This window comes from Ambystoma mexicanum, chromosome 9, assembly GCF_040938575.1.
Source record: "Ambystoma mexicanum isolate Mex_15411 chromosome 9, UKY_AmexF1_1, whole genome shotgun sequence".
Classification (NCBI taxonomy): Eukaryota; Metazoa; Chordata; class Amphibia; order Caudata; family Ambystomatidae; genus Ambystoma; species Ambystoma mexicanum.
The window spans coordinates 1,140,426,435-1,140,454,388 of NC_090931.1; the positions used below are offsets into that span (position 1 = coordinate 1,140,426,435).

General features: G+C 51.6%; 1 long non-coding RNA gene across 1 annotated transcript in view; it reads right to left on the bottom strand.

Moving 5' to 3' along the window:
* LOC138489785 (uncharacterized) overlaps positions 1-27,954 on the bottom strand; it is an 81,669-nt gene that overhangs the window by 23,111 nt on the left and 30,604 nt on the right. Inside the window, exon 2 of the long non-coding RNA XR_011274901.1 lies at positions 1,817-1,894. This is a non-coding gene — a long non-coding RNA (uncharacterized lncRNA). The remainder of the gene's footprint in view (positions 1-1,816; positions 1,895-27,954) is intronic.

Genomic DNA, 27,954 nt, shown 5'->3' on the forward strand with positions numbered 1-27,954 from the left:
CACCAATGCTGGGCATGTGCCTAGTATGTATATCATGCATTAGCCTTTTTCTCACCCTACATAGCAATTCTCGCCAAAGACATGGCCGCAAATTCCTACACACTTGCCATCATACACCCCTCGAACACACTTTGTACAACACCTCTGCCATAGGAATGCAGCTACCGTTCATGACAAAAATTCAATACATAGTTGCACACAAATCCTCTACCCAGCTCTCTCATACGCCCTTTACCCCGCCAGTTACCACCCATCCACATGCCAGCTCTAGACGTGACTTGGCCACCCCTCACATCCTAAACATTGGCCAATATGCACACACGCATACTAGCACCTCCTCAAACCTTTCCCATACCTGGACTACGGCCCTCTGAGGGCGTTCAACCTACAGTGCTTTGGGACCAAACTAATGGTGTAAAGGGCTTTACACATGTCTGACCACCACCACTACTACTACTACTTTTGTGATGTACTTGTGTGCCCTTATGTGCTCATATGAACCTGCCAGTGCCATACTGTGGGAGTGGCTTTATTTGAGTGAATGTGGCCTAATACACTGTAGGAGCCTGATTCACAGAGGAGCCAATCCTCTGCGCTGCACAGGTCATCTTATTTATTGTTACAGGGATTTGCACCCTGCTCTGCTGCCGATTTCATGGTCTCCATGTGCTCTGATGGATCTGATTGGGAGGAGGGATGGTAATGTTAATGGGGACAGAGGGAAAATGCAAGACAGCTTTGCTGTTGAGTTGAGTTAATGAGTGCAAATTGAAAGCACCATGAGCTTGGTGTGCAGGTCTGGATCTAGGAGATCAGTGTTGCGAGCATAGACTCATTTGTGTCTTGAGGGGAGCATTGTTTGCCTGTTGGTCTAGGGTGCATTGGCCGGGGTTGGCTGAGGTAGGTATTTGTATTTGTTTGTTATTTGTATAGAACCATACACCAAGGAACTGTATGTTGACTCGAGGGGTGTAGTGCTCTGATGTTTGATGTCTGTTGGGAGGCATGTTCAATTGTCATGTGTGATTGGCTTAGTTGGTGTGCTGTGTGTTGGAATGTAGAATTTCAACATGTTAGTGTAGAAAGCAGTCTATGGAGATCTTGATGGAGAGGTTGTTTGGGGGCACAATATTCTTGACTCACATACAATAAATAGTAAAATGGCATAGCAAGGCATGAAAAGGGCATGACAAGTCATGAAAGGCATAACGAAAGCATTAGAAGTCACAGCAAAGCCTGAAAAAGGTCTACCAAACCAAAACAACCTGGCTTCCCCACACTCTGACCATTGGCCTCTGAAGACGGCTCCCAATTGACTGGCTCTCACTCTAGCTCAAATTGTTACATTGTACACTGTGTGCAACATGATTCTGGGAATTGGCAGATGAGGTGTGTGAGCAGTCTTGTGACTCCAGCCATTAACACAAGTGCTAACTGTTATTGAAGGCATGAACTTTCGATTGAGAGAAAAGGCTGCCTGAGATATACAGAACACAGGCACTCATTTTGACTTCCTTAGTATGTTGATTGGTAGGCTAAGATCTGTCTCAAAACTCACTCTGAGTTGCTCAGGTGCTGTTCGCAGGTCACCTTGCTGGACCCTTACCCATCAGGGCAATGCCCAGTGGAAAAGGAACAACTTTTAACAGGCATTTATCAGGCAATTACGGCATTGACCAGAATCCTTATTCATTTTCCCCTGAAGTGTATTACAGGTTCATCGGCAAGCGTCAAACCCTTCTTGCACGCAGCAAGCCTAGGGACAGGGCAAAAATGAATACCCCTGAATTCCCCTGACCCCACATGCCCCTCTTACTTGGTTATGATGCAGCTCCATAACTTCAACTGCTGAACAATACTGAAACTCTACAGGGGGTTCATCATACAGAGGTCACTGAGATGAGAAGCAAAAAAAAAATCAGCATAAAATACAATTGGCAGAATGTAGAAAAGATAATTTCGCAAAGTGCAATTAATTAAAAAATCATCATCTGTGTTCCTTAAGGGTGGTGCATACCCTAGATCCCCTACCATTAGACAACTAGACTCTAGTGAACATAATTACATAGTTTAAAATAGGGCAACAACTATGATAGATAAAATATCAGCACATTTTAATCAAGGATGAAACCTTAAAATATTGACAGAGCACCATTAGCTAGAAAGTCAATTAGACACACCAACAATGTCTGTCCTAGATCAGGGTAGAATTAATTAGGATACTAAAGAACGTAACCTTCTCCTCCAAACCTGGAGCACACAATGCCCCATGCAGTTGGTGGCCAGTTAGTTCTCACCCGCCAAACACAGCTGAAGGGCGTCACAAACTCTTCTCATATAATATTGGTTAAAAAGGGGTTTCAAATACTTTCTAAAGTCTGAATATCTATGACAAAAGAAGATAAAAACTGCCACACATTCCACGGTATTCGGGCAATGCGGGCAGTCAGGAGAACAGCCTGGTTTCCATTTGTTTCTTAAGCTTTCAAGCGGGACGGGCCTATTTGTAATTTCATATACAGTGCCCTTATGAGTTTGGTCTCCATTGCATCCAAGTACTGCTCAAAACCATTCAAAAGTGAATAGTAGTTAAGGCAGTTTTATCAAAATGTCCATATCCCATCTATTAGGATATGCAACTTTCAACTTCTCTTTCAAAATGAGTTAGTAGCCACAAGCAATATTCAAACCACCAGTGTAGGATAATAGGTCCCTGATCGCCTCTCTAAATTTTCCAAGTTTAGGGTTTGCCCACATGCGGGCCCAAAGGTACACAGGTTTGCATGGCAAATATACCCAAGGCTTTCTGTATTGGTATCCATGAAGAGTGGAACATTAGGTGTGTTTACAGGTAGCCCCAGAGTAGATTTGAAGAATTTCTGCTCTGCAACCTGCAGTTTGCCGATGTTACTCATTCCCCGAGCTCAGCTCTGTATAATGCAGCCTGCCTAGCTTGGCTCTTATAAACCTTCATGGTGACACTCACCGGCCCATCCCATGTTCCTGAGCAAGTCGGGAGATCACGCCACAATGTCTAGTTAGATTTAGGGCAGCGCAGTCAGTTTGAGCACCCCAGGTACAGTTAGTCTTTACCCCATCCCCAAGGTAATCATACGGAGAAACTTGGTCGATGGGCCCATCTTTCAGAGTAATTGCAAGTCTGGGGATTTTCTTCGGTATTCGGCTGCTAAAGACCAATGATTTCGTTTTTTGTGCATTTATGACCAGGCCGTTAACCTCACAAAACTCTTCAGATGTGTTCCATTGATTCTGAAGGCCCATGAGGCTTAGTGAAAGCAAAACTGCGTCTTCGGCGAACAAGAGACTCAGAATTTTCTCATCCGTCAAAGTGGGGACATCCGTGGGCCCAGATTTCAATTTATCCATTACCCCATTTATAAATAAACAGAATAAGCCAGGGGTCAATACACAACCCTGCCTTACACTGATTTCGACATTTTGGATTACTGGGCATGGACCCTGTTATCAAGAACTTGCGTTAAACAACATGACCTTTTCTCTTTTTGTGCAATTGAAGTCCCAGGCAGAAAGATATTTTTAGATCCGAACTATGGTGGAAAGGCCCAGTTCCTCCTTGTAGGGAGGGTGGTTGGTAAACAGTTCTTAGGAGTGCAAACTGATTATGGTGCTTACATGAGCTAAATCCACCCTTCCTAGGACATAGGGTCCAGCTGTAAAAAGATGTGAGTCCTTTGTGGCACTATCATTCTCGCATTTGTGTGTTTAGCTGCAGCCCATAACGTCCACCCACATCCTGTGCACTTAAAATTAGGCACCATTGTTGGGTACAAGACTTCAGTACATTCCTCATTTACCACACAATCTAAATGAGGCTTTTTATGTAAACGTGGTGTAGGTGGTTGAGTTATGTTCTGAGTACGATTCTAGATTGTAAGGAAAGAATAGTTTGAGCAGTATAGCACTGATACCGGGAGTGTTCACTTTTTTCCCCTTTCGTTTTGCGGAAGTGGAGTTAACATAATTATGCAAGAACAAGAAAAGGGTTCTGGGATACAGTTTCCTTCCACGTTGCCATCTTCCAAGAGTGACCTTCTGAAGGGCGATTGCTTCTATTTCCATGAATGCCAAATACATCTGAAATATAATCGGACCTTTAAGGGATTGATTCTTTTGTGAAGGGAAATGCCAGGCGCACAGTAAACATTCAATTTGTCTAAGACTGGCATTGATCTGGTTATTAATTATTTCAAACAATATTTAAATCGGCTGATTTATGAAATCGCTTTTGTAAACAGAAATCGGCGGCCTGCACTTCTGCGGCTGCGCGGATGTGCTGGCCGCTCTGGCCGGCCTATTGATGGCCGAGGTGCAGGGCTGTCTGAGCTGGTAATGTATGTGCGCCTGCAGACGGAGATCAATTAGTGGAAGCTGTCTGAGCGGCCTGTTTACATGTCTGCCGGCGCAGGTCGACGAGGCCCGCCAATTAGCGGGAAAGGACCGAGTTCTTCACTTGACCTTTGTGAAGTCCGCTGGACATACAGGTGGTCAGGGTGGAATTAACTTAATGTACTGTGTGGCCAGAGGCATAATTGAGGTTGGTCTTCAGGACAGCGCGATAATCAGCTCACCGATGGGTAAAATAGGATTATGGTGGCAAACATACATACTAGAGTGATTTGAGGATTAGTTTTGTAAAGGGGCGCAGAAGAGTGACGTTAAATACACTTCAGTTTACTAAACGAATGCGTCCAAAGTGCATACTGTGTAGGGACGCTGCCTTGGAATTGGAGATATTTATTTTAAATATAGTAATTACTTTTTATAATTGGGAATACACAAAAAGTAGAAAACGTGTTTCAATCTTTGTAGTACTATATCCATAAACCAGACATGCCTTTGAACAGCCACTCTATAAATATATAATATACATCGACTATCTACTTAAAAAAATACTTAGTTTTAGTTATATTGTCGTGGATTTCCCTAAAACTCAAACCATTTCTTGACACATTGAGTTCAGTATGTTATGCATGATTTGTTATTCACAAATAAATATTCATGAATAAAATAAAATGTATAATACAAATGTAACGACACTTCAACCGTCTTAGAGACTTACACAATCAGTGCTTTGCTACATTAGCATACTTGAATGAAAAAATGGCTCCGAGAATCCGTTAGTGCATTCAGCTAAACAAAAAACATTTTAATTTCCATTGAAGGAAAACTTTTTTTTAAATTTCGTACAATTAAATGAAGTACTCTCTTGATCGGTGAGACGTTAACAGAACGTTACATGCCATGTTCACATTTCTAAAGGTAAATCCCCTACAAGTGCATTTTGCAATGAATGCCTATTGACTTCCAGAATAGAATGAACACGAGTGAAAAGAAAGCACCATTTACAAAGCCAATGGAACAGGCCATGCATTCATGTGCTGGAAAGCGTGTTTTCATTTTTTGATGAGCATGAGTTTTGAGTTGTTCTTAATTGTAGGCCTACGTGTGGGAATAGTGTTAGTTTGCCTGTCCCCTTTAAGCCCCCTCTGCTGTTTACAAAGAGGTTATGAATGTGGGAAGCAAGGATTCAATCACTTCACTGCCAAACTCTGGTACGAGGTGGGAGTTCCTCTAGCCTACATCTGACACTCTGCCATAGTGTACCATACGAAACCTAGGCTTGTAGATGTTCCATGGAAGCACGAATGGGCAGTGGACGCCTCTATGCCTTGCTCCATCCGCAGTGCTTTAAGTGGGGTAAGAAATTGAGGGGGGGCCCTCGTTTGGGGACGTGGCATCCGCTGTGGGCGTAGCCTAAAAGTGCACAAATCATAGTAGGGTGCGCAAACAAATATATAAATGTAGTAGAGCATTTATATATTTGTATGCGTACCCTACTATGATTTGTGTATTTTTCAAGCCTTCTTTTATAAACATAGCAATGTTACATATTTCTATGTTTATAAAAGGTGGCTTGAAAGTGTACAAACCATAGTAAGTTACACACTTCTATGTTTATAAAAGGTGGCTTGAAAGTGTACAAACCATAGTAAGTTACGCACACTTGTGTGTGTAACTTACTATGGTTTGTACACTTTCAAGCCACCTTTTATAAACATAGACATTTGTAACATATTTCTATGTTCATAAAAGACGGCTTGAAACGTACAAGCCATCTTTTATAAAGCGTTGAGGACGGACAAAACCCAAGGTGGTTTTGTCCGTCGACAAAGCTTTATAAAAAATGCCTTGAATTGTGTACGTTTCAAGCCGTCTGTTATAAACGTAGAAATATGTCTACGTTTATAAAAGATGGCTTGAAACGTACACATTTCAAGGCATCTTTATAAAGATTTGCCAAAGGAGACAGGCACCTCGGGCTCAGTGATCACTGCTCTGAGCAGAGATCACAGAGCCTGAGGCGTCTTTCACCCTCTGGGAACCCGCGGGCTCCGTGATATAATCTACATATTAGATCATGGAGCCTGCAGGTTCACAGAGGGTCAGTGACCTGGCGAGGGCAAACAAAGGAACTGTAACTTCCCTGATGACCCCTCAGAAGGGGGGTCATCAGGGAAGTTACAGTGACTGACAGAAGTGCCAGCCAGCTTCAGCGACGCTGTGGCTGGCTGGCACTTCTGTCCACTTGCCTAACGTTACACTGGCGGGCGCATCTCCCGTCGCGGCTGAGGCCGTGGCGGGATAATGCGTCCTGCCATGGCGTGGTGGGACGGGGGCCCCGGCAGGGCCCCGGCTCAGCCCCACTTTTTGGAGACTGGCGGGGCCCGGCCCCGGCAGGCCCCGGCCCACTTAAAGCACTGTGACCATCCGTCCCTCAACACTGTGTTCCTCTCTAGGGTCAATGTCCCATCCCTAATTTTGGCCTGCCCGAACAATCCATAGAATGCTCCATTGAAACAATCCTATACTGTCTAATTATTAAGGTGTTCTTACCTACCTACATTTAAAATGTTCGTGGAAGTGCACACAACTCCCTTTTTAGTTTGGGCTATTCGGTTTATTCAGACCTTACAATCAAACTTTGCACTCAAAGTGCCTGCCAGTGTTTTTTTCAAAGCAGTCTTTGGAGAGTTAATGACCAAGGGCCCGATTCATGGAAAAGGGCGCATTTGTCCCGCAAAGCCTTCGCCCAGAGACCGAGCCTGCGCGTATAGTTTTTTCTGTGCGCTCGGCAAGTTGCCCCCTTGCGAATCCAAAACAGCCAGAAACAGCTACCTCTATGCGCTGCTCAGGTGCGCATACATGCACCCTGTAAACAGTGCCTGGGTCCCCCGCAAGCAGGCCTGCACCTCAGGGACCCTGCGCAGGGTCCCTTGCAACTGTCAACTGTACCCTGACAACATGTGTAGTATTTTTCGTAATTCGGATAAAAGTCGGAAATTCTGTGTGTGCAAACCCCCATAATCCATTCCTGCACCCCACTACACTGTGTATGTTCACCCCTAGCTTAGATCAGAACCCCGAATGTGTAAACGTGAACCCAAATCTGCACAGTGATTCCTATGCGCAAGTGCCTCTACACCTGCCTTCGGGTGGTGGATAATGTGAGGGCTCTGCGTGGCCATTTCCCTGCGAGAGGCTGCGTGGGAGGGTCCATGACTATGGGCTTCATTACGACCCAGGCGGTAAGTTACCGCCTGGGTCGTACCTTTACCACCATGGCGTAAACTACGTTTACGCCATGGTGGTTGGCGGAATTACCGCCCCATTCCGAGGTTGGCGGGGCGGTAAGTCCCCAATCCCCATGTACCCTTCCCCATTCCCATTTTTGCCCCATAGGGCATAATGGGAGTGGGGAAGGCGTTAATTACGCCACCGTAAATTACGGTGGCATAATTAACATCAAGGTCCCTTAGCGCCATGGATTTTAACACCTGCTTAAAGCAGGTGTTAAAACCTCCATGGCGCTAAGGGACCTCGGAATCAGGCGGTAAGGGTCAGCGCTGTTTACGCCGCCGTAAACCCCTTACCGCCTGGGTCCTAATGAGGCCCTATGTGTAATTTAATGCAAATGTGGGCGCAGGAAGGACTGCCTGCGGCACATCCCTCGCAATGCCCCCTTGTTTATTGCATTTTCTTCCCCATTTTCTGTGTTCCGCCCCTTCCCAGCTCTCTGCGCATGCCACGCCCACGCTCTGCATAGTGTCTCGTGCAAGGCACTCGATCGCTCGCAGCAGCGTGCCATGCTGCCGCAAAATCCACACAAGTCCAAGGAAAATCCTGCGCATTCCATTCCATGGCATGCAAGTTACCTATTTTCCGCGCAAATAATTCCATGAATCATGCTCTTAATTGGAGTTGTAAACCTCTTACTGATGTAATAGAAATCTCTTAACCATGTCTCCCCTCAGCCACTAGGTTCATAAGCACTCTGCGTGTTCTTCACTGAAGCCCTGTTAAAAACAAGAATTGGCAAAGCCAAACATTTGAATGGTGTACAAGAAATGGTCATTTGGTTGCCACTGCTATTAGATGGCCAGTTACTCACACCATTTTGCACCTGCTACAATCAGTGGGCAGTTAATACTGCTACGGCTGTGCCTGGCAAGCTCCTTTGCCATGCATACACAAAAATCCAAACTGTTGGCATTGTCAATGCTTATCTCCTGTATGTTGCATACACTGATCATCTTCTTGATCTTGTCTGTGGACGGTCACCGCGCTTATCGTTCCCTTCTCATCTTTCACAACTTTGGGCACCTGACATGTCAGTGCTTTATTTACACATTGTAACACGTTTTGCCTTTGGGGGATGAGCCACTAAGGTACTTCTATCACCTGCTCTTCCATACGTTTTTGCTTATTTGCTTCGCAAGGCACCAAGTGCGTGTCTTGCACCATAGTGACATTTGGAGACTTTCTTCCTTTCAATATAGTGAATCAATGCCATCCATGTTTCTAGATGCAATGCTTAGGTTATTTAACCACCAGTGTTCATTCCACTTTCTTATCCCCTTCCTAAACTAACGTATGGGAATCAAGTCCTCAGTTCTGAATGCAGATTGATTTTGGTTGCCCTACCTGTGGACAGATTTCAATCTGCTAAGGTGAATCTTCCACCTTTTTCGAAATTTTAGGAGCTCTAGTAACTGGATTCTGCTAGAAAAGTGAGATCTGATAAACAGTCATAATTTCAGACAGGGCTCTGTGCTTTAAAAACGGGTGTTTGTGGGTTGGTACCCAGAGGGGCCTGCCGGCCATTGGGTTTATAATTGAACTTATCTACATGCATATATAAGACACCCCATGTATACTTGCTGTACACTTGCTGCTTGGCATCTGTAACTGGCTGGCATGCCAGCAGCATGTTGGTAGAAAATTAGTAAACCCATTTTTGGTTGGCAAAACTGCTAGCAGTCTATAAATTGGAAGGTACATGCCTGACCATATCATACAGACATTTTTGCTGGCATGTCTATAACCAAAGTTAGTCTAACCTTCGCACTGGTCATTTTGGAGAAAAAAAACAAGAATCCCTCTGAAGGTAAAAAAAAGGTTTCAATTTATAACTGTACATTCCCAAGGTCTGGTGGCAGTTTGGTTGCTGTTATCCAGTTGAATATGATGGCCAATGGAGAGATTCATTTATAAATTGGCAAAGCCCATTTGAAGTCATTTTACTCAGCTGTTTTTCCAGGGACCCCTGCAGCCGCCTGAGTTTTGAGTATCACTGTCTGGGGCTGTGGTTCACCAACAATAGAATGATGGTGCTAGCCTTTGAAGGCTCTTGTTTATCTCAGCTGGGAAGGTTAACCTATTCCCAGAGAAAGAGGCCACGCCTCCAGGGTGCCACGTGGGAGCCACTGCTACAAAGAAAATCACAACAAGGAGATAATAACTGAAGTCTTTTTCGTGTAAGGCAGACAGGGAGAGTGGGAAGTTTATAGCCGGTCAAGTGGCACAGCGAGTAGAGCTCTCGCTTTGACATCTGTACAGAGCTGTTAACCACACACCGTGGGTAATAATAAGCAGCGCTCAGATACCTGAGGGTTTGTAGCGCTATATAAATGATATTTAAAAGTGCAGCCATATCTGTTACTATGCCCGGCCCCGGAGGTGAGAAATTTCTTGTTAAGATTAAGAATCAACCAGTTGCCTGTATTGACCATCATAGGACCACGACTGAAAATACCTGGGGAGGCCAGGATATGCCGTATCTGCCAGGGCGCAGGAAAACTGGAAACCACTAGACATGTGTTAACCCTGTGCCCTAAATTGGGCCCCATATATATGAATGCATATGATAAATGGGTCCATAATTATGAGGCAATTATTGAGGATGACTTCTGGTATATGTGTTTAAATACTGACAGGGTAATTCATAGAATTTCGCAGAAAAGTGTCGCAAGCGGCTGGCGCAGAGTGTCCGCGTGCGATTGACTGCGCCAGGCACGTGCGCTAAAACCGATTTCCGCGCACAGCGTATTCATGGATTTCATGCTCCCAAACCAGCCGTGGCGCAGAGTATCGCAGCGACCCTGCAGCAGCGCCAGTAACGCCCCCAAGAACGCCCTCGCGCAAGGAAAAGCCAGCAAAATCGCTAAATCATCGCAAAGGGCTGCGCTAACCCTGGACCAGTTTACAGGGCAGCCAAACAAGGAACGCAAAGCGGGTAACGTGCATATCAGGGGTACACGTGAAGTCATACACGCGATTAGCCAGGGTAAGTGTATTACAGGGGTACACGTGAAGTCATACACGCGATTAGCCAGGGTACGTGTATTACAGGGGTACGCGGGAAGTCTAACACGCGATTGGCCAGGGTACGTGTATTACAGGGGTACGCGGGAAGTTTAACACGCGATTGGCCAGGGTACGTGTATTACAGGGGTACGCGGGAAGTTTAACACGCGATTAGCCAGGGTAAGTGTATTACAGGGGTACACGTGAAGTCATACACGCGATTAGCCAGGGTACGTGTATTACAGGGGTACGCGGGAAGTTTAACACGCGATTGGCCAGGGTACGTGTATTACAGGGGTACGCGGGAAGTTTAACACGCGATTAGCCAGTGTAAGTGTATTACAGGGGTACACGTGAAGTCATACACGCGATTAGCCAGGGTACGTGTATTACAGGGGTACGCGGGAAGTTTAACACGCGATTGGCCAGGGTACGTGTATTACAGGGGTACGCGGGAAGTTTAACACGCGATTAGCCAGGGTAAGTGTATTACAGGGGTACGCGGGAAGTTTAACACGCGATTAGCCAGGGTACGTGTATTACAGGGGTACGCGGGAAGTTTAACACGCGATTGGCCAGGGTACGTGTATTACAGGGGTACGCGGGAAGTTTAACACGCGATTGGCCAGGGTACGTGTATTACAGGGGTACGCGTGAAGTTATACACGCGATTAGCCAGGGTACGTGTATTACAGGGGTACGCGGGAAGTTTAACACGCGATTGGCCAGGGTACGTGTATTACAGGGGTACGCGGGAAGTTCAACACGCGATTGGCCAGGGTACGTGTATTACAGGGGTACGCGGGAAGTTTCACATGCGATTTGGCCAGGTACGTGTATTACAGGGGTGCGTGGGAATTATCACACGCGATTTGGCTTGGTACGTGTATTACAGGGGTGTGCGGGAATTATCACACGCAATTAGGCTGGGTGGGTCCTCACAGGTGTTCCCTGTACACCCTCCACAGCCCCTGCAGGCAGCCCACAAAATAGGGGACTACCCTGCACACCTGCTCATGTCCCCCTGCACCCCCACCCCCCAGCAGTGCAGGGGCACCCTCCACCAGGCCCCCACTCATGTCTCCCACCACCCCCACCCCACAGCCACCAGGGTCACCCTCCACCAGGCCCCCACTCATGTCTCCCACCACCCCCACCCCCCAGCAGTGCAGGGGCAGCCTCCACCAGGCCCCCACTCATGTCCCCTATCACCCCACCCCCCCGCCACCAGGGGCACCCTCCACCAGGCCCCCACTCATGTCTCCCACCACCCCCACCCCCCAGCAGTGCAGGGGCAGCCTCCACCAGGCCCCCACTCATGTCTCCCACCACCCCCACCCCCCAGCCACCAGGGGCACCCTCCACCAGGCCCCCACTCATGTCTCCCACCACCCCCACCCCCCAGCAGTGCAGGGGCACCCTCCACCAGGCCCCCACTCATGTCTCCCACCACCCCCACCCCCCAGCCACCAGGGTCACCCTCCACCAGGCCCCCACTCATGTCTCCCACCACCCCCACCCCCCAGCAGTGCAGGGGCAGCCTCCACCAGGCCCCCACTCATGTCTCCCACCACCCCCACCCCCCAGCAGTGCAGGGGCAGCCTCCACCAGGCCCCCACTCATGTCCCCTATCACCCCCACCCCCCCGCCACCAGGGGCACCCTCCACCAGGCCCCCACTCATGTCTCCCACCACCCCCACCCCCCAGCAGTGCAGGGGCAGCCTCCACCAGGCCCCCACTCATGTCTCCCACCACCCCCACCCCCCAGCAGTGCAGGGGCAGCCTCCACCAGGCCCCCACTCATGTCCCCTATCACCCCCACCCCCCCCGCCACCAGGGGCACCCTCCACCAGGCCCCCACTCATGTCTCCCACCACCCCCACCCCCCAGCAGTGCAGGGGCAGCCTCCACCAGGCCCCCACTCATGTCTCCCACCACCCCACCCCCCAGCAGTGCAGGGGCAGCCTCCACCAGGCCCCCACTCATGTCCCCTATCACCCCCACCCCCCCGCCACCAGGGGCACCCTCCACCAGGCCCCCACTCATGTCTCCCACTACCCCCACCCCCCAGCAGTGCAGGGGCAGCCTCCACCAGGCCCCCACTCATGTCTCCCACCACCCCCACCCCCCAGCCACCAGGGGCACCCTCCACCAGGCCCCCACTCATGTCTCCCACCACCCCCACCCCCCAGCAGTGCAGGGGCACCCTCCACCAGGCCCCCACTCATGTCTCCCACCACCCCCACCCCCCAGCCACCAGGGTCACCCTCCACCAGGCCCCCACTCATGTCTCCCACCACCCCCACCCCCCAGCAGTGCAGGGGCAGCCTCCACCAGGCCCCCACTCATGTCTCCCACCACCCCCACCCCCCAGCAGTGCAGGGGCAGCCTCCACCAGGCCCCCACTCATGTCCCCTATCACCCCCACCCCCCCGCCACCAGGGGCACCCTCCACCAGGCCCCCACTCATGTCTCCCACCACCCCCACCCCCCAGCAGTGCAGGGGCAGCCTCCACCAGGCCCCCACTCATGTCCCCTATCACCCCCACCCCCCCGCCACCAGGGGCACCCTCCACCAGGCCCCCACTCATGTCTCCCACCACCCCCACCCCCCAGCCACCAGGGGCACCCTCCACCAGGCCCCCACTCATGTCTCCCACCACCCCCACCCCCCAGCAGTGCAGGGGCACCCTCCACCAGGCCCCCACTCATGTCTCCCACCACCCCCACCCCCCAGCCACCAGGGGCACCCTCCACCAGGCCCCCACTCATGTCTCCCACCACCCCCACCCCCCAGCAGTGCAGGGGCACCCTCCACCAGGCCCCCACTCATGTCTCCCACCACCCCCACCCCCCAGCAGTGCAGGGGCAGCCTCCACCAGGCCCCCACTCATGTCCCCTATCACCCCCACCCCCCCGCCACCAGGGGCACCCTCCACCAGGCCCCCACTCATGTCTCCCACCACCCCCACCCCCCAGCAGTGCAGGGGCACCCTCCACCAGGCCCCCACTCATGTCTCCCACCACCCCCACCCCCCAGCCACCAGGGTCACCCTCCACCAGGCCCCCACTCATGTCTCCCACCACCCCCACCCCCCTGCCACCATGTGCAGCCCCCACCAGGTCCTCACAATGTGCGTAATGGTCAGCCTCCACAGCCAAAAAGCCCTACCAAGTAACCCATTCACCCACATGGAAATGGAAATCACATGTTACACCCCCAACGTTCATGAAGCAAATGAACCCATGTCCGTCACACACATATTTTCCAATAGAATGGGAAAACACACAACATGACATGCATGAAACCAATGAGATGAAACCACACAGTGAACAATGTAAAAAAAAATGTATTAGAAAAAAATACGAATGCTAAAGAAAGAAAACTAACTACAATGTAAATGTGAAAAAAGAAGCTGCATGTCCGCATAAAAACACAAAACTAGAAAATCTAATCCAAAAAATTTTGTCCAAAGTGAAATGTCAAAACTCTCCGTGCAACAAAGAACTATGTACAGAAATAACAAGGGTCCATCATCACAACAGAACTAAGGAAACCTCCTAAAAAACCTACCTAAATATCAACTATATACAAAAAGTGGAGCAGTGTCCGTCGACTCCAAATCATAAGAAAAAACAAAGGAAACCTAAAACTAAAGAACTATATACAAAGGCGGCGGGCAAGTCCAGCGGCTCACTCTGTGGTGTTCCGGGCCAGGGCATCATCGAACTCCTGTTCGATGTCCCGGAGGCGGTCCAGTTCCATGGCCCCGAGGGCCCGCAGGGACGACGCCGTGTCCTCCTCCAACCCCCTGCGGATTGCCTCGAGGCACTCGGCCCGCCTCAGGGCCCTCCGCATGGAGTTCTCTGCCCTGACCATTGTGAGCCGCGCCTCTTCCGCCCGCCGCCGCTCCGCACCTATGGCGTGGCCCAACCGCTGCCACACGGAAGACACTCTCTGTCCTGGGTCCTCCTGCCCTCCGGCCGTTGCCTGCCCCTCCGATGTCGAAGGCCCCGAGCCTTCATGGCTCCCACCATCTTGCTGCTGCTGCTGCTCTGCCTCTGCCCGTGCACTGCCTCCTGCTGCCTGCACATCCTCCGCCGGCTGGGGTGCACCTGTTGATGTGGCCACCCCTGCTGGACGTCCGACTCCCGACTGTGGCAGGGATGCCTCCTCCACCAGCCTGGCCGCACTGTCAGAGGCAGCTCCACAGGGCACCCAGGTGACTGATGGGTGGGAAGATGGCACAGAGGACGACTGGCGCGTAGGGGGTCCAGTTGAGGAGGGGGTCGGAACAAGCCCCATCAGACGGAGGAATCCGGTCTGGGTGACCTGTCCCAGCAGGCTGACGTGGTCAACGAGCCATTCGAGATGACGTGCAGTCTCTCCATGAAAAGACTGCAGGTCACCTCGCATGGCCCGTTGACACAACGCCACACCAGCCAGGACAGGCTCAACCCGGACCTGGATAGCCACGTCCGCAGGCAGAGGAAGGCCAGTTGACGTCAGCTCATCCCCTGCCTGAAAACGGGTCTGGACGTAGGCATCCCTGCTGGTGCAAGATGATGCAGGGACAGGATCGGGGACAGGATTGCACACAGGCACCTCCGCGGCCGCCTGTGCTGCCTCCTGTCCCTGGTCCTGGACTGCACCACTAGCACCAGTGGGATCCCCACCTCCAGACCCCGTCTCTGGTGCTTGCACGGCCTCCTCCTCCACCAGACCCCCCACCAACCTGGATGACTCTGTGCCATCTTCCCCTGTTGGGCCCTGTGGGGTCCCAGCTGCCCCTTCTGCTGCCGAGGAGTCCAACTGCAACCTCCGCCTCTTGGACCTCCCCCCGGCAGCTGCGGCCTGGGACGCGGCACCGGACTCCTCACTCCCCGACGAGATGACAACACGGGAGGGGAGCCGGGCCTTGCGTCTCCGGCTGGCGGTCGGATCCCCGCCGCTGTGCTCCACAGCACCTTCTCCGCCCTCTTCATCAGTTGACGCTGCAGACAGGGAGAAACAAAACACAGGCATCAGGGCACTGTACAATGGACACATACACGCATGACAGTTGCACATGAGTGGCATTGGCAAACCTCAGACATGTCATCACAATCCCCAACACACATGTCATTGCAACTGGCACACATGAGCCATACCACAGCCATATCGCAACTGCCACCACCATCCCCACACATACAACAGCATCAGCAGCCAAAGGGGAGCCATACATCACATGCAACACAGGAAGTGCACCACACATGTACACACACCACCACACTTGCATGCATGTCTACACCTCTGCCAAGTGTCGAACTGTTCAGACGGGCATCCATGTCACATCTGCCAATCAGGCTTCCACATACCGCTGTCACATGCATCCATGTAGCATCACTGTTGCACCTTTGACAAATACACACACATGCACATGTACACAGTGCTCATACATGCATCCGAAAACAACATACATGCCTGACATCACGGACATGTCTACTTACATACACATTCAACCAAACATGTGTGCACGCACAACTGCATTTGCCATGCAAGCCCACACACACAAGCACCATCCATGTCTCACACATTACAGCCCTCGCATGTGTCAGCCCCACGGCCCTGTACACCCCCACCCATACTCCACCCCATACAAACAGATGTGCAACCGGCACAATGGGGAATGATCACCACACGCCCTGCTCACAACCAGGATGCATGTACACTCACCGCTCGACTCCAGACGGCTCTGCTTCTCTAGGACCTGGACGTGGAGCGCTGGGGATATGCGTTCCAGGACCCCCATCTGTTCTTCCGACAAGTGGCCCCGGCGCCCCTTGGCATCCGCTGCCTTCAAGAGGCGCCGGGCCTTGTTCAGGGTCCTGGACATGAAGTCCTCCCAGCGCTTCCTGACATGTTGTAAGTCCCGGACTGCCACCCCCTCCGCGTTGATGGCAGTCACGATGTCTGTCCAGATCCGAGTCCGTCCTTCCTTGTCGGCGCGGGAACTTCCAAAGAGGGCATCATACTGCCCCAGGACTTGCTCCACCAGGACACCAACTTCGGTGGCACTGAAGCTGGTGCCCCTCTGCCTCTCTGGCCGGGGGTTGTCAGTGGTCACAGATGGTGTTAGCCCCGACATGACAACCCCAGAGGCAGGAGTGGGTGGGCAACTGGGTCCTGGGGCTGGGCTGTGGAGCGATGGAATTCCAGTCGGGAGTCTTCTGTTCCAGCAGGGGTGGTCACAGCAACAGCACCCCTGGCTGATGTGCAGGCAGCAAATGGCAGTGCACGTGGGCAGCAGGCAGTCAGGCAGCAGCAGATAGCAGGTGGGAGCGTGCTCGGGGCTCTGGGGGGCAGTAATTCGGCCTTCTGGGCAGGAGCGTGGTCTCCCGTGTGCTCACGCGTGGCCAGCTTGGTACGGAGTGAATTGGCACGTGAAAATCCTGCACGTCAGCGTGAAAACCGAGGAAAGGCCCTTAGCGCGTAAGCGCGTCAGCACGCATACGCGATTCCATTGGACCAAAGGCCCTCAGCGCGTAAGCGCGTCTGTGACGTGACCCGCACGGGTGTTTCCCACACAGCACGTGATGACAGAGCACACGTGGAAAGACTGCACGTCAGAGTCTCATTGCGTGTGATTGGTGGAAATGGCCGTACACCGGGATACAGGTGCGCTGACGTACTTGCGTGTGTAAGTGTCCGCGCACACCTCATATACACGTACATAGGCCAATCGCGTGTACACGCACTTTTGTCCAATTACACGCGATGAGACTCTGACGTGCAGTCTTTCCACGTGTGCTCTGTCATCACGTGCTGTGTGGGAAACACCCGTGCGGGTCACGTCACAGACGCGCTTACGCGCTGAGGGCCTTTGGTCCAATGGAATCGCGTATGCGTGCTGACGCGCTTACGCGCTAAGGGCCTTTCCTCGGTTTTCACGCTGACGTGCAGGATTTTCACGTGCCAATTCACTCCGTACCAAGCTGGCCACGCGTGAGCACACGGGAGACCACGCTCCTGCCCAGAAGGCCGAATTACTGCCCCCCCAGAGCCCCGAGCACGCTCCCACCTGCTATCTGCTGCTGCCTGACTGCCTGCTGCCCACGTGCACTGCCATTTGCTGCCTGCACATCAGCCAGGGGTGCTGTTGCTGTGACCACCCCTGCTGGAACAGAAGACTCCCGACTGGAATTCCATCGCTCCACAGCCCAGCCCCAGGACCCAGTTGCCCACCCACTCCTGCCTCTGGGGTTGTCATGTCGGGGCTAACACCATCTGTGACCACTGACAACCCCCGGCCAGAGAGGCAGAGGGGCACCAGCTTCAGTGCCACCGAAGTTGGTGTCCTGGTGGAGCAAGTCCTGGGGCAGTATGATGCCCTCTTTGGAAGTTCCCGCGCCGACAAGGAAGGACGGACTCGGATCTGGACAGACATCGTGACTGCCATCAACGCGGAGGGGGTGGCAGTCCGGGACTTACAACATGTCAGGAAGCGCTGGGAGGACTTCAGGTCCAGGACCCTGAACAAGGCCCGGCGCCTCTTGAAGGCAGCGGATGCCAAGGGGCGCCGGGGCCACTTGTCGGAAGAACAGATGGGGGTCCTGGAACGCATATCCCCAGCGCTCCACGTCCAGGTCCTAGAGAAGCAGAGCCGTCTGGAGTCGAGCGGTGAGTGTACATGCATCCTGGTTGTGAGCAGGGCGTGTGGTGATCATTCCCCATTGTGCCGGTTGCACATCTGTTTGTATGGGGTGGAGTATGGGTGGGGGTGTACAGGGCCGTGGGGCTGACACATGCGAGGGCTGTAATGTGTGAGACATGGATGGTGCTTGTGTGTGTGGGCTTGCATGGCAAATGCAGTTGTGCGTGCACACATGTTTGGATGAATGTGTATGTAAGTAGACATGTCCGTGATGTCAGGCATGTATGTTGTTTTCGGATGCATGTATGAGCACTGTGTACATGTGCATGTGTGTGTATTTGTCAAAGGTGCAACAGTGATGCTACATGGATGCATGTGACAGCGGTATGTGGAAGCCTGATTGGCAGATGTGACATGGATGCCCGTCTGAACAGTGCGACACTTGGCAGAGGTGTAGACATGCATGCAAGTGTGGTGGTGTGTGTACATGTGTGGTGCACTTCCTGTGTTGCATGTGATGTATGGCTCCCCTTTGGCTGCTGATGCTGTTGTATGTGTAGGGATGGTGGTGGCAGTTGCGATATGGCTGTGGTATGGCTCATGTGTGCCAGTTGCAATGACATGTGTGTTGGGGATTGTGATGACATGTCTGAGGTTTGCCAATGCCACTCATGTGCAACTGTCATGCGTGTATGTGTCCATTGTACAGTGCCCTGATGCCTGTGTTTTGTTTCTCCCTGTCTGCAGCGTCAACTGATGAAGAGGGCGGAGAAGGTGCTGTGGAGCACAGCGGCGGGGATCCGACCGCCAGCCGGAGACGCAAGGCCCGGCTCCCCTCCCGTGTTGTCATCTCGTCGGGGAGTGAGGAGTCCGGTGCCGCGTCCCAGGCCGCAGCTGCCGGGGGGAGGTCCAAGAGGCGGAGGTTGCAGTTGGACTCCTCGGCAGCAGAAGGGGCAGCTGGGACCCCACAGGGCCCAACAGGGGAAGATGGCACAGAGTCATCCAGGTTGGTGGGGGGTTTGGTGGAGGAGGGGGCCGCGCAAGCACCAGAGACAGGGTCTGGAGGTGGGGATCCCACTGGTGCTAGTGGTGCAGTGCAGGACCAGGGACAGGAGGCAGCACAGGCAGCCGCGGAGGTGCCTGTGTGCAATCCTGTCCCCGATCCTGTCCCTGCATCATCTTGCACCAGCAGGGATGCCTACGTCCAGACCCGTTTTCAGGCAGGGGATGAGCTGACGTCAACTGGCCTTCCTCTGCCTGCGGACGTGGCCATCCAGGACCGGGTTGAGCCTGTCCTGGCTGGTGTGGCGTTGCGTCAACGGGCCATGCGAGGTGACCTGCAGTCTTTTCATGGAGAGACTGCACGTCATCTCGAATGGCTCGTTGACCACGTCAGCCTGCTGGGACAGGTCACCCAGGCCGGATTCCGCTGTCTGATGGGGCTTGCTCCGACCCCCTCCTCAACTGGACCCCCTACGCGCCAGTCGTCCTCTGTGCCATCTTCCCACCCATCAGTCACCTGGGTGCCCTGTGGAGCTGCCTCTGACAGTGCGGCCAGGCTGGTGGAGGAGGCATCCCTGCCACAGTCGGGAGTCGGACGTCCAGCAGGGGTGGCCACATCAACAGGTGCACCCCAGCCGGCGGAGGATGTGCAGGCAGCAGGAGGCAGTGCACGGGCAGAGGCAGAGCAGCAGCAGCAGCAAGATGGTGGGAGCCATGAAGGCTCGGGGCCTTCGACATCGGAGGGGCAGGCATCGGCCGGAGGGCAGGAGGACCCAGGACAGAGAGTGTCTTCCGTGTGGCAGCGGTTGGGCCACGCCATAGGTGCGGAGCGGCGGCGGGCGGAAGAGGCGCGGCTCACAATGGTCAGGGCGGAGAACTCCATGCGGAGGGCCCTGAGGCGGGCCGAGTGCCTCGAGGCAATCCGCAGGGGGTTGGAGGAGGACACGGCGTCGTCCCTGCGGACCCTCGGGGCCATGGAACTGGACCGCCTCCGGGACATCGAACAGGAGTTCGATGATGCCCTGGCCCGGAACACCACAGAGTGAGCCGCTGGACTTGCCCGCCGCCTTTGTATATAGTTCTTTAGTTTTAGGTTTCCTTTCGTTCTTATTATTATTTGGAGTCGACGGACACTGCTCCACTTTTTGTATATAGTTGATATTTAGGTAGGTTTTTTAGGAGGTTTCCTTAGTTCAGTTGTGATGATGGACCCTTGTTATTTTTGTACATAGTTCTTTGTTGCATGGAGAGTTTTTACATTTCACTTTGGACATAATTTTTTTGATTTGATTTTCTAGTTTTGTGTTTTTATGCGGACATGCAGCTTATTTTTTCACATTTAAATTGTAGTTAGTTTTCTTTCTTTGGCATTTGTATTTTTTTCAATACATTTTTTTTTCCATTGTTCACTGTGTGGTTTCATCTCATTGGTTTCATGCATGTCATGTTGTGTGTTTTCCCATTCAATTTGAAAATATGTGTGTGACGGACATGGGGTCATTTGCTTCATGTACATTGGGGGTGTAACATGTGATTTCCATTTCCATGTGGGTGAATGGGTTACTTGGTAGGTCTTTTTGGCTGTGGAGGCTGACCATTACGCACATGGTTGGGGATTGTGAGGACCTGGTGGGGGCTGCACATGGTGGCAGGGGGGTGGGGGTGGCGGGAGACATGAGTGGGGGCCTGGTGGAGGCTGCCCCTGCACTGCTGGGGGGTGGGGGTGGTGGGAGACAAGAGTGGGGCCCTGGTGGAGGGTGACCCTGGTGGCTGGGGGGTGGGGGTGGTGGGAGACATGAGTTGAACATGGGTGGGGGCCTGCTGGCAGGTGCCCCACAGTGCTGGGGTGTGGGGGTGGTGGGAGACATGAGTTGGACATGGGTGGGGGCCTGCTGGCAGGTGCCCCACAGTGCTGGGGGGTGGGGGTGGTGGGAGACATGAGTGGGGCCCTGGTGGAGGGTGACCCTGCACTGCTGGGGGGTGGGGGTGGTGGGAGACATGAGTGGGGCCCTGGTGGAGGGTGACCCTGGTGGCTGGGGGGTGGGGGTGGTGGGAGACATGAGTTGGACATGGGTGGGGGCCTGCTGGCAGGTGCCCCACAGTGCTGGGGGGTGGGGGTGGTGGGAGACATGAGTTGGACATGGGTGGGGGCCTACTGGCAGGTGCCCCACAGTGCTGGGGGGTGGGGGTGGTGGGAGACATGAGTTGGACATGGGTGGGGGCCTGCTGGCAGGTGCCCCACAGTGCTGGGGGGTGGGGGTGGTGGGAGACATGAGTGGGGCCCTGGTGGAGGGTGACCCTGGTGGCTGGGGGGTGGGGGTGGTGGGAGACATGAGTTGGACATGGGTGGGGGCCTACTGGCAGGTGCCCCACAGTGCTGGGGGGTGGGGGTGGTGGGGGACATGAGTTGGACATGGGTGGGGGACTGCTGGCATGTGCCCCACAGTGCTGGGGGGTGGGGGTGCAAGGGGACATGTGTTGGTGTTCATTAGTTCAAGGAGACATGTGCCTTTGCTGGGGGGCATGCCCATGTTGGGTGGGCTGCCTGCGGGACATGACCAGGGATGCAGGGTAGTCCCCTGTGGTGTGGGCTGCCTGCAGGGGCCGTGGAGGGTGTACAGGGTACACCTGGGAGGACCCACACTGTCAAATCACATGTGGGACTCCCCGGCACCCCTGAAATACACGTACCGTGCAGAAATCGCGTGTAAAACTTCCCGCGCACCCCTGAAATACACGCGCCCAGGCTATTCGCGTGTAAAACTTCCCGCGCACCCCTGAAATACACGCGCCCAGGCTATTCGCATGTAAAACTTCCCGCGCACCCCTGAAATACACGCGCCCAGGCTATTCGCGTGTGGGACTTCCCGCGCACCCCTGAAATACACGGGCCCAGGCTATTCGCGTGTGGAACTCCCCGCGCACCCCTGAAATACACGCGCCCAGGCTATTCGCGTGTGGAACTCCCCGCGCACCCCTCAAATTCACGCGCCCAGGCTATTCGCGTGTGGAACTTCCCGCGCACCCCTCAAATTCACGCGCCCAGCCTATTCGCGTGTGGAACTTCCCGCGAACCCCTGAAATACACGCGCCCAGCCTATTCGCGTGTGGAACTTCCCGCGCACCCCTGAAATACACGCGCCCAGCCTATTCGCGTGTGGAACTTCCCGCGAACCCCTGAAATACACGCGCCCAGGCTACCCGCGAACCCCTGTAATACACGTAGCCCGCTCCCCCAGGCCCGATCGCGTGAGGAACTTCCCGCGCACCCCTCAAATTCACGCGCCCAGGCTATTCGCGTGTGAAACTTCACGCGAACCCCTGAAATACACGTAGCCCGCTCCCCCAGGCCCGATCGCGTGAGGAACTTCACGCGAACCCCTGTAATACACGTAGCCCGCTCCCCCAGGCCCGATCGCGTGTGGAACTTCCCGCGCACCCCTCAAATTCACGCGCCCAGGCTATTCGCGTGTGAAACTTCACGCGAACCCCTGAAATACACGTAGCACGCTCCCCCAGGCCCGATCGCGTGAGGAACTTCACGCGAACCCCTGTAATACACGTAGCCCGCTCCCCCAGGCCCGATCGCGTGTGGAACTTCACGCGAACCCCTGTAATACACGTAGCCCGCTCCCCCAGGCCCGATCGCGTGTGGAACTTCACGCGAACCCCTGAAATACACGTAGCCCGCTCCCCCAGGCCCGATCGCGTGAGGAACTTCACGCGAACCCCTGTAATACACGTAGCCCGCTCCCCCAGGCCCGATCGCGTGAGGAACTTCACGCGAACCCCTGTAATACACGTAGCCCGCTCCCCCAGGCCCGATCGCGTGTGGAACTTCCCGCGCACCCCTCAAATTCACGCGCCCAGGCTATTCGCGTGTGAAACTTCACGCGAACCCCTGAAATACACGTAGCACGCTCCCCCAGGCCCGATCGCGTGAGGAACTTCACGCGAACCCCTGTAATACACGTAGCCCGCTCCCCCAGGCCCGATCGCGTGTGGAACTTCACGCGAACCCCTGTAATACACGTAGCCCGCTCCCCCAAGCCCGATCGCGTGTGGAACTTCACGCGAACCCCTGAAATACACGTAGCCCGCTCCCCCAGGCCCGATCGCGTGAGGAACTTCACGCGAACCCCTGTAATACACGTAGCCCGCTCCCCCAGGCCCGATCGCGTGAGGAACTTCACGCGAACCCCTGTAATACACGTAGCCCGCTCCCCCAGGCCCGATCGTGTGAATAACTTCACGCGAACCCCTGTGATGCACGTACCCTGCAAATCGCGTGTGACACTTCCCGCGCATCCCGGTATACATGCACACGTATTTTTTGTCAGCGGGTGTCCGTGTTTGTGGGTACCCCTTTGCACGTCATTTTTCCTGGAGGGCCACAGTATGGGACATTCATCATGGCAGTATATAGGTGCTATTTGTTGGCGCACCTTTTGGCGCACATTTCTTACAGCCGCAGAGACGCTACCGCCTCCTTTCTTGTGGCGGTCGTGTTTGTGCCTGTGCGCTGGTTTGAGCGTGCGCTTTTTTCCCCTATTCTATTCCATGAATACGTGTTGTAGGCGAGCGTGTGGGCGTTCCGCGCACTTGTGCCCTGTACTTACCCTGTGACGCCCACGTTTTGGCAAGTTGTTCCCCATTCCGAGTGTTACGCCCGTGTTCCGCCTACTTTTATTGCGTGCGCCGCGCTATGTGCGAATTTCGCTGTGGCCTGTGCGATTTTCGCTGTGACCTGGCGCACGCTGTTAGATGGCCTGTGCGCCAACGTGCGCCAACGTGCGCCGCGCACTTTTTTTTCGCACATCCGCTGGTTTTCTCGCGCACGGCCTTCCATGAATCGACGTGCGCTGCTTTTCGTGCGATTTTCGCACGTTCACTGCGATTTTCGCTATTCCACTGCGATTCGCACGTTTTTGCCCACTTGCGCCGCGCTAATTATTCCATGAATCGGCCTCTGAATCTCTTAGTTTACAGTTGTCCCTTTTTAGAGTATGGACACAAATTATGCCCTTACTATCACCAACACAGGAATAGCAGTAACAAGGACACCAATTACCATTAAATAATAATAACAATAACATCAGTAGAATGAGAAGGCACCTTTCATACTATAATTATTATGATCGTAAATGTGATTCCAATGGTAGTGTAGTATACTGTTTGGAACACTACGCTGTCCTGGGCTCTTATATTTTAACTATTTTAACTTTTGTATCTGATATATATTTGATACATTCTATATTGCATATTAGTTTTATTATACTTATTTCTTTATATAACCTATATTAGTATAAAATTTTTATATATGGATAAGTGATGTATCAATGAATGTGTTTAAAATGTGTTGTGTAAAATCCATTTCTTGGATTATACCACAATAAAGTATTATATATATATATATATAAATGCCAAATTATTATTATTGTAGTCCAGGGGAGGTGTTTCATTCAGGAGAAGAGTTTCATCTTGGAAATCTCTAAGCCACACACACACACTTCCTGTGCCCCATCCCAACTTCCAGTAGATAAGGCACTCTTGGAGGTGACATCATTTGGTAAGACACTTGTCACGGTAGGATTGCCCCTAACAGAAGGCTTAAAATGGACCATTTTGCTAGGGAAAAATGACTATATAAGGGAGTGATAGCTCTCTCCCCATAATTGAATCATCTTTGTGCGCAAGAATCAGGAAATTTGCTGGAACTTTATTTGGGAACAGTTTGCCCAAAGTCCTCGGCCATTATGGTAAAGATAAAGAGTCAGACCGTTTCCACAACCACTTAACCATTTTTCTATGGGCTCTAATGACAATTAAGACCCACTCCTTACCTTTCTAAAAGACATATACTGAAAAATTGAACATTATGTCAAAGATAATTGCTTGCATGAACCTGTCTTCATACCCACAGGGGCCCTTTTTACCAAAAGTCTGCATTGTGACAGAATGCCATCTTGTGAGAGCGGGATAGCCTGAACTTTCTTGATTTTTAGTAAAAACATTTGTTCACAACTTTATTTCAGCTTTAAGCCATAAACATTTGTACAGAAATATAAAACATCAGTTATAAAAAATCACACATATATATCACAAAAATACCCTAACTATAGACAGTATTAGATTTAGAAGAAAAAAGACACACTTGTGGGATGTATTGACCCACTTTGCTGTGATATGCAGCATCACCCTGCTAGTTATGGTGAAAGGAAATGCAACAATGGTGGCAAAACTCTTGTGTGCGCCAAAAACCTACAAAAACCCCATCCTGCAACACACAAAAGAATGGATGCACAACCTGCCATCCATGGTGCATGTGTGGTGGGCTAGAGCACACACTGCAGAAAATGTGCCAGTGGGCTCCATGACCAGCAAACAGAGTGCAGAGAGAGAAACAGCGCTTTGAAAATAAAACTCCAAAATGTGCCTACAAATGACATTTGTTTTGGTGCTAAAAACTCCAAAATGCCTATAACACAACACTTCTCAACATTCAAAATCTTGCTTGGTGCTAAAATTCATGTAATCTAATGAAGCATTGTGAACATACAAAGTCCTAATGTGAAGAGCAAAACATTCATCAGACACACTGGATTGTCTGTAAACTGACAGTCCCTGTCAAAATCTGGGTGCAGTACCTTGGGCTACCTGAATGACAGCTGTCAGATGAGTTACTGATGAAACTTCAAAGTGATCTAAACTAAAAAGTCTGCTGGATTAGCAAACATAAAAAGGATTGTGGCTAAAAAGAATACAGATCTCAGTTGCTTTTTATCCCACAGAGTTAAAGCTAAAAAAATAATGTGTTTATGTTTGATGCAACAAGTTTGGTTTTTCCTGGATCTTTAATTAAGAATAAATTAGCTTGGCTGATCTGCAACCCTCGGGAAGTGGCCAAACAGGTTTCTTCCAGGGGGAGGGAAATTCTTTCAGCTGAAACTCACGGGGAGATGATAATTGTGGGTTAACCCAGACTTTTGTCTATAGAAAGAGAATGAACAATAGCAGACCCTTCAGCCCAGGAAACGGAGGTGTGAGAGTGTCATAAATGGCTCCTGGAAGAAACTTCCCCAAGGAGGGGGGTGCTCCTGGACTCCAGCGAGAGAAAAAGGGGCATACCATTTGCTGTTAAGAATGAACAAAGAACCATTTTTAAAGACTCATAACTAGTGATTCAAAGTGGTGAAAAATATACCAGGGACATATCTGTTAATCTAATTTCTGGCTGCACGTTTTAAGAGGCGGCAGAACTGTGTGACATGTTCAGGACAGGAATGGCAATATATGTGGTTTTATGTGAAATGTATTAATCCTAGAATTGTGAAAATTTATACACACATCCCGATGTTAAACACACACATTTGTGCAAATTTGCATAAAGTTTGGAAATTGTGTTCATAGTGAAAAGGATAACATTCTGTAGAAAGTTGAAACAAGATCCCACAGCTGCAGGATTTTGAGGAACAGATGCTACATAAAATATGGAATCTTTGTGTGTGATTTGCATAGAAGTGACCAATGTAGAAATATGTATTTAGTATAAAATCCGATTTTGAGACCAATGGCTAAAGGGAGGTTTCTAAGAACTGTAAAGCAAACCATACATTGTGACATCATCCTGCCTTGATCCAATCACTCAAATGCAAGACAGAGATGAAGTTTTGATTCAATCCCAGCTCACAGGGGCAAGCTTAGTTAAGCCGGCCCATACACCCATTTTGTGATGTAATTTTAAAGGATAAATAGAGACAGCTGACAACACAAAGGGACTTGCTGATTCACTCACTTTCCTGATTCCGGCGAAGCACTCTGATCCAGCATTCTACATCCAGCATTTAACATCCTTCCAGATCCAGATGCCAAGACTCTTGCCAGCAGTAGAGAACTATTGATTTCACCAATGTCCAAATCCTCAAACTTATTCTCACCATCCAGTGAAGCGCTGTGGGGTGTGGAAAGGCCTTTTGAACTAATATTCTGAAACTCTCTGGCTTGCTACCACAAGGCTTGCCTGAGGAACTCGCTATCCAGCTGATTGAACTACCCAAAAACAAGACGGGCAGATCCTTTGCAAAACCGGTGACCGGCCTAGCTGATCCAGTCATGCGCCTGATGTGCTGTCCTTCCTAGACCAGACCCAATCCAATGACCAGAACTGACGGTCCCATTTAATAAGAAAGGTCTGTAAGTATTAATAGGAAGAACTGTGACCCATGGTATATTTGCATTGTCTTATCCCAATCTCAACCTATCCTATCTGTAATTCCGAATCATAGTATTGTCAGAACCTGTCTTGCGCTGTTTTTCTCTCATTTGCTTTATAAAATCATAAGTCCTTAGTGATTTTGAGTAACTCAAGTAAATTCCAAAAAGAAATTGAGTATCCACCATGTGAAGGGTTACGCTGGCCAGGTAACTGTGGAGATTCATGTGTGGCATCCTCTTTTTCCTAGTCATAATATAGTGTAATCAAACCCATCTCTCATCTTCAAAGTACATTTCTGTTTTCCATTCTCGCGCCTATTTTACAAAAATCACTCTCACTAAAACCTCTATAACTCCCTCAGTTTTTATGATAGAAACGAAATGTCAACTCCTACTTGCATCCAACATCCTTGGCTA